This window comes from Triplophysa dalaica, chromosome 14 (assembly GCF_015846415.1).
Source record: "Triplophysa dalaica isolate WHDGS20190420 chromosome 14, ASM1584641v1, whole genome shotgun sequence".
Taxonomy (NCBI): domain Eukaryota; kingdom Metazoa; phylum Chordata; class Actinopteri; order Cypriniformes; family Nemacheilidae; genus Triplophysa; species Triplophysa dalaica.
This window is the reverse complement of record NC_079555.1, coordinates 18127547-18137352: the sequence shown is the minus strand read 5'-3', so window position 1 is coordinate 18137352 and position 9806 is coordinate 18127547. Positions and strand designations below refer to the sequence as shown.

Genomic DNA, 9806 nt, shown 5'->3' with positions numbered 1-9806 from the left:
TATGTCTTTTCTCAGCGCTCTCAGACTTTTCTCAGACTGTTCATGCAGCAAACATATGTTAACAGCCAAGTCCAGGGTGAGGTTTTTTTCACGGAGTAACTGTTTACGAACTGTGTCATTTTCTATACCGCAGACAATGCGGTCTCTAATGAGTTCATCTTGCAATGATCCGAATTCACATTTCTTAGCGAGAATTTTCAAAGTAGAGACGTATGCTTGCACAAATTCGGTTGGACTTTGAACAGCGGTATTAAACGCGTGTCTATCCATGATGAGTGCTCTCTGTTACACGTCATAGGAGGAGCGGCCGGCCTTAAAGGGGAATAAACATCACTCTACAGTCTTTACATTTTTTATATTTTAAATAGCTTTTTAAATGGAAGAAAAAGCAAACAGGATATTTTTGTGCAATCCATTATTATAGCACTTAACACTATGCAAAAAATTAGACTTAATCAAATTTTGTCTCTACTTTCCAAATTTTGAAACAGCCATCCAGTGGACTAACCTGGAACTACCCAAAATAATGTCAAAAGAATACATAAAAGAATAAAAAGATAATTATATTGTAATTAAGAGTTTTGTGTAGACTTTTTATGTAAAAGTTAAGACTTTTTGACAACTCAAGGTCGTGTTTCTCTACAAGATCCACCTGTGATCTAGAAGAGTGTGTTAAACTACAGAAATAATTTACACCCTGGAAGAAAAGTGACTGTTCAATTAATCCCAGCAAGAAAAACGTGCACTAAATATACTGCAAATATAGAAAGGCTTGCGACACATGCTGGCTAGTGTCACGGGGTGACGAAAGGGAAGCGGAACCAAGTCCCGCTGGAATTGTGTTCCCCCCGGGACGGTGTCGCTGTAACACCGGTCCACTTCCGGGTTGCGCATTATGTCACCATAACAACGCTTATGACGGATTGACATCTGGTGCGGAGAGTTTGATGTTGGGATCTGTGAGAGGATTGTGGAGGCGGAGTAACCATATAAAAAGGAAGTTCAGAGACCATGAAGGGGGTGTTTTCCTACTGGTTGTTCGTTCTCCCGGCTGTTCTTCCTGGTTGTCCTTTCTTCGGATGTGTTCCCCTGAGAGAAGTGGATTCCTTTGACGGTTGGGCTGGCGTGCGAAGGTATCTGAAGATTGTTGCGGGGTTCGGCTGTTCGGCTGTGCGACAGATATAACGGCCATCGAGTGGAGATATTGAGGACGGAAAGAGAGTGAGTTATGAGGACCAAGTGAAGACCAAGCCGCGCCATCATCATCGGAGGGAAGATAAGTAATATGATCTTGGAATTCGATTGAATGCATGCACCTTCACTGAGACTGATATAAAGTTGTGAAGTGGATTGATCACGAGGGTTGTGTCACTGGAGAGTGCGTGGATTAAGTGATCATTTGAACTCCTGTCTTCTCCTTCGAGTGTTGGCGAGAAGCGCTCGGTCCCCGGGTCAGTAAGGAGGCATTCACACTTCCTCGCTATTTGGTGAGACCCGATCCAGCCCGACAGTGGAAGGAGCAAGCGTTGGGTGAGTGTTGGCTCTATTTGCACTGAGAGTGGATATGCAGTGCCTGAAGTGGTGTGTTTGCACAATAATTGCTTGAAGTGAAGTTACAGAGTGTGGGGAATATATACAGAGTTAATGCCGTACGCTCACCACCTCGAAAGCCCACCACTGTCACCGTAACAAAAACCCAGGCGTTCCGTGTGAAGATTCTCCCTACCTGCTGGAAGATTGTGTGTACGTGTATTAACTTACTCTGCTGTGCAGCTTGCAGGATCCTCTGGGCCAAGCGCCGTATGTGATGTCGCTGTGAAGAGAGGTGGACATCAGAAATATTCCTTTCATCGTCTTGACCGAAGCATCTCCCAGCCGTAAGCCCCCTCACTCGTTCAAAGAACATATACCTGTTGTTGAACTACTTACTCTGCTGTGCAGATTGAAGGATCCTCCTGGCCAAGTGCCGTATGTGATGTCGCTGTGAAGGGAGGTGGACATCAGAAATATTCCTTTCATCGTCTTGACCGAAGCATCTCCCAGCCGTAAGCCCCCTCACTCGTTCAAAGAACATATACCTGTTGTTGAACTACTTACTCTGCTGTGCAGATCGAAGGATCCTCCTGGCCCAGCGCCGTATGTGATGTTGCTGTGAAGAGAGGTGGACATAAGAGATATTCCTTTCCTCGTCTTGACCGAAGCATCTCCCAGCCGTAAGCCCATCACTCATTCGAAGAACATATACTTGTTGTTGACTACTTACTCTGCTGTGCAGATCGAAGGATCCTCGGGACAAAGTGTCATATGTGAAGTTGGCTGTAACGAGAGGTGGACACAAAGAAATATTCCTTGCATCGTCTGGACCAAAGCATCTATAAGTTCTACTTACCAGGATACTCCCCCACTCAGTGGACGGGTGGCCGACTCCTCTTCTCCCTTACAGGCCACGTACAGGCACGAGCTGCCGAAGAGAACTCCACGCCCTCCCGGCGTCCGAGGTCCGATCCCGTTCTGGTTGGGAGACACAGAATTAGCACTGAGACTTTTAAATGATTTTAACTAAATAAACCTTGTCAAACTTTTACTCTCTCGTCTGTCTGGTTTTCCTGGTACGCTCCTCGAGGTGGTCCTGGGTTTCAGGCGTGGGTGCAGTCTGTCTTCACCCCCCGACCTGTGACAGATTTTGGCGTAGTCGGCAGGGTTTCACCTCGGGTTGAGCGACCAGGGATTCTCAGATGGCCGACGACGAGGCACTGGGGGCCCCACCCCGAGTCATGCCAGTGTTCATGGGAAACCCCTGGGTCCAGAAATATGGAGGAAGTGAGTCAGAGGTGCGCCTCTCTGAATGGCGGGCTCAGATCGAGTATCTGGCCGGGCTACAGGGACTGAGTGCGACCCAACAGCTACAGTTTGCCCTCAACTCCCTTGAAGGGGAAGCACGGCGGGAAGTCCAAGCCGCCCCCGAAGCTGTCCGAACCACCGCCCAGTCTGTGTTCAGATTCCTGACGGAAAGGTATGGTGACGCCACCCCAACTGCGGTTCTCCGGGCCCAGTTCTTCAGCAGCAAACAGGGCCCCCGCCAATCCGTCAGAGCTTTCGCCCTCCAACTACGGGAGCAAGTTACCAGGCTGCAGGGACGCCCGGACCATGGTCTCGGAAATGGCGAGACCCTGTTGAGGGACCAATTCCTGCTGGGGCTAAGGGAAGGCCCAGTACGCCAGGGCCTTAGAGTACAATTCAGAAGGGAGCCTGAGCTTACCTTTGAAGACCTAAAGAAAGAAGCGGTGGCATTGGAGATCGATCAGGCTGAGGTGAAAGAGCCCCCTGTGTGTGCGGCCGTAAGTAGCTCCGCAGCGGCTGTCCCCGACATGGCGGAGTGGAAACAGACTCTGAAGCTCGAACTCCTAAAGGACGTCCGGTAACAGATAGCGGAGCTATCCAAGACGCTCGTGGACGAGCTGAGTCTTGGGGCTACCAGGCAAGAGGCGAGGCCCTTCTCGCGGGACCGGGCGTACTCTGACGGGAACAGGGACTCAGGGAGGCGACCTAATCGGCCCAACCGGCCCCAGTTCGAATGGGACGAGCAAGGACGACCTATCTGCAACCGCTGTGGCCAACCAGGCCATTACAGCCGACAGTGTGGCCCTCGAAGAGGTTCGGAGGGGGGTTTTTAGGTCGACCTGCCACAGTGGGTCGTGTGGTCGGGACCCCCTTAGATGACCCACCCGTCGGAGCAGGCACCAAGGACAGGCTGGTTGGGCATAGCCCAGTGGTGGAGGTCCAGGTGTGCAGTGTGAAAGTGCCCTGTCTCATCGACACCGGATCCCAGGTGACCCTATTCGCGGAAAGCCTGTCGCAAGAGCTGTTCGGAAACCAGAGGATGCATGGGACGGAGGCTCCCTGGCTCTCCCTGAAAGGAGCAAATGGTCTGGACATCCCCTACATTGGCTACATTGGTAGTAACTGACAACAACCCACTAGTACACCTACAGACGGCGAAGTTGGGGGCAGTTGAACAGCGTTGGGTGGCCCAGTTGGCCAACTACAACTACCAGCTCCAGTACCGGCCAGGTCGGGAGAACACCAACGCTGATGCCCTGTCCCGACTCCCAGAAGCTCAAGGTCCGAGGGATCCGTCGGAACCCATGCCAGACCCCGAGGGAGAGGAGTATATGGTGGGCATTGTGGAGGCGCCGGGGACTCAACGTGAGGCGATGCCTGTGAGTTGGGGATGGGACCCCTGCCGCTGGAAGGAGCGACAGCAGGCCGACAGGGAGATCAGTGGCTTGATGCGATGGCTGGAACGGGGGCGAAAACCGACGTTGGCCGAACAACGGGCCCAAGGGGGAGCAGGAAGGAAGCTGTTGGGACAATGGGCCAGACTACAGGTGAAGGAGGGAGTACTATGTAGGTCTGTCCGAGATCCGGGGCTCGCATCCGCAGGGAAATGGCGGATGCGAGCGGTTCAATCAGACTCTATTGAACTTGCTCGGCACGCTAGATCAAGAACATCAGAGCGACTGGGTGAGTGTGTTACCAAATCTGATTCAGGCATACAATAACAGCACGCACAGTACCACGGGCTACGCCCCCACTTATTTGATGTTTGGCAGGCATGTGCGGATGCCCACCGACTTATTGCTGGGGACAGCAGCAACCGAGGAGGCGGGGAACGTAACAGAGTGGGTAGGGCGTCACCACCAACGCCTCCATTTTGCATACGAGCAAGTCTCAAGACGGATCCGAGCGGCTGGGAAGAAAAACAAGAGGCTGTACGACCGGACGGCTCGAGAAGCCCCCCTCCTCCCAGGGGAAAGGGTCCTGGTAAGGGATAACCGGCGACAGGGAAAGGGGAAGCTCAGCGACCGATGGGAGACTACACCATATGTGGTCGAGGGCCAGCAGCGGCCTGGACAGCCAGTTTATACGTTTCGGCCCGAAGGAAAAGCCGGGCCCGCTAGAGTGGTCCATCGGAACATGATCCGCCCCTGTCCGAACTACCCCAGCCCCGTAGAGGAGGCGCCAACGGAGCCTGAAGCTGTAGCCCCGTGGATAGCAGGATGGGCCGTGATCCCAGGAGAACGGGTAAATGTCCCCGCAGAAATGGCCCCCAGAGACCCGATGGATATGCCTGCGGGCATCGACCCTGTTTCGCCACCACGACGGTCCCAGAAGGAGAACCGAGGTCGGCCCCCGGCACGCTATGGAGAATGGGCGACTGAAAGGCGTTCTAGGGACTAGAACGGTTTGGCAGGGGGGTATGTCACGGGGTGACGAAAGGGAAGCGGAACTAAGTCCCGCTGGAATTGTGTTCCCCCCGGGACGGTGTCGCTGTAACACCGGTCCACTTCCGGGTTGCGCATTATGTCACCATAACAACGCTAATGACGGGTTGACATCTGGTGCGGAGAGTTTGATATTGGGATCTGTGAGAGGATTGTGGAGGCGGAGTAACCATATAAAAAGGAAGTACAGAGACCATGAAGGGGGTGTTTTCCTACTGGTTGTTCGTTCTCCCGGTTGTTCTTCCTGGTTGTCCTTTCTTCGGATGTGTTCCCCTGAGAGAAGTGGATTCCTTTGACGGTTGGGCTGGCGTGCGAAGGTATCTGAAGATTGTTGCGGGGTTCGGCTGTTCGGCTGTGCGACAGATATAACTGCCATCGAGTGGAGATATTGAGGACGGAAAGAGAGTGAGTTATGAGGACCAAGTGATCGTCATCGGAGGGAAGATAAGTAATATGATCTTGGAATTCGATTGAATGCATGCACCTGCACTGAGACTGATATAAAGTTGTGAAGTGGATTGATCACGAGGGTTGTGTCACTGGAGAGTGCGTGGATTAAGTGATCATTTGAACTCCTGTCTTCTCCTTCGTGTGTGGGCGAGAAGCGCTCGGTCCCCGGGTCAGTAAGGAGGCATTCACACTTCCTCGCTATTTGGTGAGACCCGATCCAGCCCGACAGTGGAAGGAGCAAGCGTTGGGTGAGTGTTGGCTCTATTTGCACTGAGAGTGGATATGCAGTGCCTGAAGTGGTGTGTTTGCACAATAATTGCTTGAAGTGAAGTTACAGAGTGTGGGGAATATATACAGAGTTAATGCCGTACGCTCACCACCTCGAAAGCCCACCACTGTCACCGTAACAAAAACCCAGGCGTTCCGTGTGAAGATTCTCCCTACCTGCTGGAAGATTGTGTGTACGTGTATTAACTTACTCTGCTGTGCAGCTTGCAGGATCCTCCGGGCCAAGCGCCGTATGTGATGTCGCTGTGAAGACAGGTGGACATCAGAAATATTCCTTTCATCGTCTTGACCGAAGCATCTCCCAGCCGTAAGCCCCCTCACTCGTTCAAAGAACATATACCTGTTGTTGAACTACTTACTCTGCTGTGCAGATTGAAGGATCCTCCTGGCCAAGCGCCGTATGTGATGTCGCTGTGAAGGGAGGTGGACATCAGAAATATTCCTTTCCTCGTCTTGACCGAAGCATCTCCCAGCCGTAAGCCCATCACTCATTCGAAGAACATATACTTGTTGTCGACTACTTGCTCTGCTGTGCAGATCGAAGGATCCTCCGGACCAAGTGTCGTATGTGAAGTTGGCTGTAACGAGAGGTGGACATTAAGAAATATTCCTTGCATCGTCTGGACCAAAGCATCTATAAGTTCTACTTACCAGGATACTCCCCCACTCAGTTGACGGGTGGCCGACTCCTCTTCTCCCTTACCGGGCACGAGCTGCCGAAGAGAACTCCACGCCCTCCCGGCGTCCGAGGTCCGATCCCGTTCTGGTTGGGAGACACAGAATTAGCACTGAGACTTTTAATTGATTTTAACTAAATAAACCTTGTCAAACTTTTACTCTCTCGTCTGTCTGGTTTTCCTGGTACGCTCCTCGAGGTGGTCCTGGGTTTCAGGGGTGGGTGCAGTCTGGCTTGACCCCCGACCTGTGACACTACCTTTATAGCAGTCATTGGCATAAATGTGTTATCAATCTATAGGCTTAAGGCACATCTTAAGAAACTACATTTTTCTGTCTTTGAGGTGAAACTCTTTAGTTAAGTTCTAATAGTTATTATGGGGGGATTTCTATAATTTGATGATATCCCTAATTGACGTATAGGCCTAACATAGCCTATATCTGATTGTGTTGTATACTCTAACCGCTTAAAAAAACTTTAAAGAACTCTTTCAACTGAACTTGAATTTTGAAATGGGAATTTTCCATTTATGTGCTATATAAGATTTTAAAGACCAATATTTTTTTTTGTTTAGAAGAAAGTGTCGTAACTATATCCGTGGGCGCTGTAAAGGGGTGGAAGGTAAGGACGATTCTAAGGGCCCAGGCTGGTTTAGGGTCCAGAAGAGCAGAGCCCCTTTTTATTTTCCTATTTCTTTTCACTTTTTTATACATGCATTAAATGTGCTAGGGCCCTTCGCCCACTAAATGTGTATTTTGTCCGTTTTGACCACAGATTTAATATTTAAAAAACAAATAATGTATTTACTGTTTCAGTCACACCCCTCCCTGCTCCCTCTCACAATGGTTCATTCCACCTGCGCTGTCCGAGTTACGAGCGCTAGTGTAGCGTCTCTTGCTTATTAGACTTGTTATGATGCAGCGCAGACAGTTACACACGCAGGCATGTCACATCAAAAGTCAGGGCATCAAAAACGGAAAGAAAAGAAGGAAAGAGAAGACAGAGAACGCCAAAGTCCACAGTATGTCACACAGTTTTTCAAAAAGAAATGTAGCTTGCCCTATTTCTGTATTCCAAATATATTTTTGTTGCTACATGACCTGCTTTGATCTAGCTAGCTTAGTAAAATAATTACTGAATTATGATTTACATACAACAATAATAACATCTCTGCTGCCTCCGGGACGGGTTATCATGTCTCGTAGACACAGGTTCAGCGGCTGCTGCACACCCTCGTCCTCCTTCCCCCACGTTCCCCGTCTCAGCCGAACAAGGTGAGCCTGAGCGCGAAACCTCGCGAAGATTAAAGCCTCTAAACACGTCTTATCTACTGTGTTCGCCACATGATGATAACTTTGCAAAACAAATCTACACGCTTCAAAAATTACAAAATCAGTTTGCCGTGTCGTGTGTTCTTTGAAGTGACAGTGCTGCTGCTACGATCGATGCTGTCAAACTTGACGTTCTTAAAATAAAAAAAATGCCCCAGAAAAAAATTATATAAAATTGAATAAAACGTGTCTGTAGTAGCCATTGGCTATAAGAAGTTTACAAAAAAAGTTTACAAAATAGATTTTGAAATTTTTCATATTAAGAAAACTAAATAGGCCAATAAAAATAATATGGTGTGTGTGTGCTTGCGTGCCTGCGTTCGTGACTTATACAGATGCAGAGTCAGCTTTATTGTCTGCACCTCGTTTTATTCCTGGACTGATTTAATTACGGGTTAGTTCTACTGTAGCTGATGTTTCTTGATTGAGCAGTTTGACCCAGCTAAAGCTTGTTCATGTAAAGTATATGTCAATATGTGTACATAATGTTCTGTTGTGCTTGCAATTGCAATTGAGATAATAAATGTTCTCCCTTTTATGTAAACAAGTACATATTTCTATATTTTTTTCTTGTTTTTGTAGGCTTTGTACTCATCTTTAGACATTTTAACTATGCAATGTGTTAAGTATCTTTTTTTAAGTATACAGGGCATGTTTATTGGGTTAAACTTTATCTGTAAAAAATGTAGGGGGCCCAGAAATTTTGGTTTCCATAGCGCCCAGAATTTCTGGCGGAACCCCTGCCTGCAGAATTAACCATATTACATCAACTCAGATTTCTTCAGGCTGTGTGTCTGGTGTAATGACTTGCCACTGCAGCACACAGATATGTATGGGGGTGATCAGTGTTTTATATTGGACAGTTGCTTAGTGCCAGAAACCACAGGACACCTTCAGGGGTTTTGTAGAGCATTTGATACACATGGTGTGAGGGCTGAAACAACTAATGAACCATATCAACATTTATCTTTCTTGATTTGTTTACAATTAACCATTATATAACCTTATGAATCCATCTTACATGAATATCACTCTCCTTCATAGTTGCTGGTAAAATGTGATATATTTGGTAATCACCCAAAAAATGTTTGTCATTGGTCAGAGTTGTTTTGGAGACACAAACAAATTATTGATTTTATAAATGAAATATATCCCTTAAAAGTAACAAGCTTTATGTTGCCATAATTAAAAGACACAATGGAAACATTGCATGTATTCTTTTTTAATTCAGGCAGTTTATATCAAGAAAACAAACATTTTGTCAAAGCACCTGATGAGGCAGCAAAAAGTAATGAGGTTCTTTGAGTAGTTTAATGTAAAATGATCAAGTTTTCTGCTGCATATCTATGTGTGTTAAAGGGATAGTTCACTCAAAAAGTATTTCCTCATTCACTCACTGTTTTGTTCAGCTTCTCAGCACCAGGGCAGTCTGATAATGCAGAATGAAAATGCATTCTGGATAACCTAAAGGAGGGAGGACATTTCAGCTGGACATTTTCTCAAAGCACTCATCCAAAGCGTAAGAAATAAAGCTTAATCTGTCATTGACCAAACCACCGCAGCTCACAGGGCTGGACGATGTTTTCTATGGTGATGATATAATCTCTCAACCGGTATGCTGGTTGTTTATTTGTCTGTTAATATACGTGCACAGCTTTCAGTGGGCAGGACTCCTTGATTGACACATTATCACTATACGGAAATATTGATTAATGAGACTATACAGAACGGATATGCTTATCTGCAATAAAGCCAGCTCTAAATTCGGTATTTTAA

At 47.9% G+C, this 9806-nt stretch overlaps 1 long non-coding RNA gene across 1 annotated transcript; it reads left to right on the top strand.

Annotated features, from left to right (window-relative positions):
* The first annotated feature begins 7609 nt into the window (after nt 1–7609).
* On the top strand, nt 7610–9499 carry LOC130435884 (uncharacterized). Its single transcript, XR_008908893.1, has 3 exons — nt 7610–7749; nt 7905–7973; nt 8720–9499. It is a non-coding gene; the product is annotated as an uncharacterized LOC130435884 (long non-coding RNA).
* Nucleotides 9500–9806: the final 307 nt, after the last annotated feature.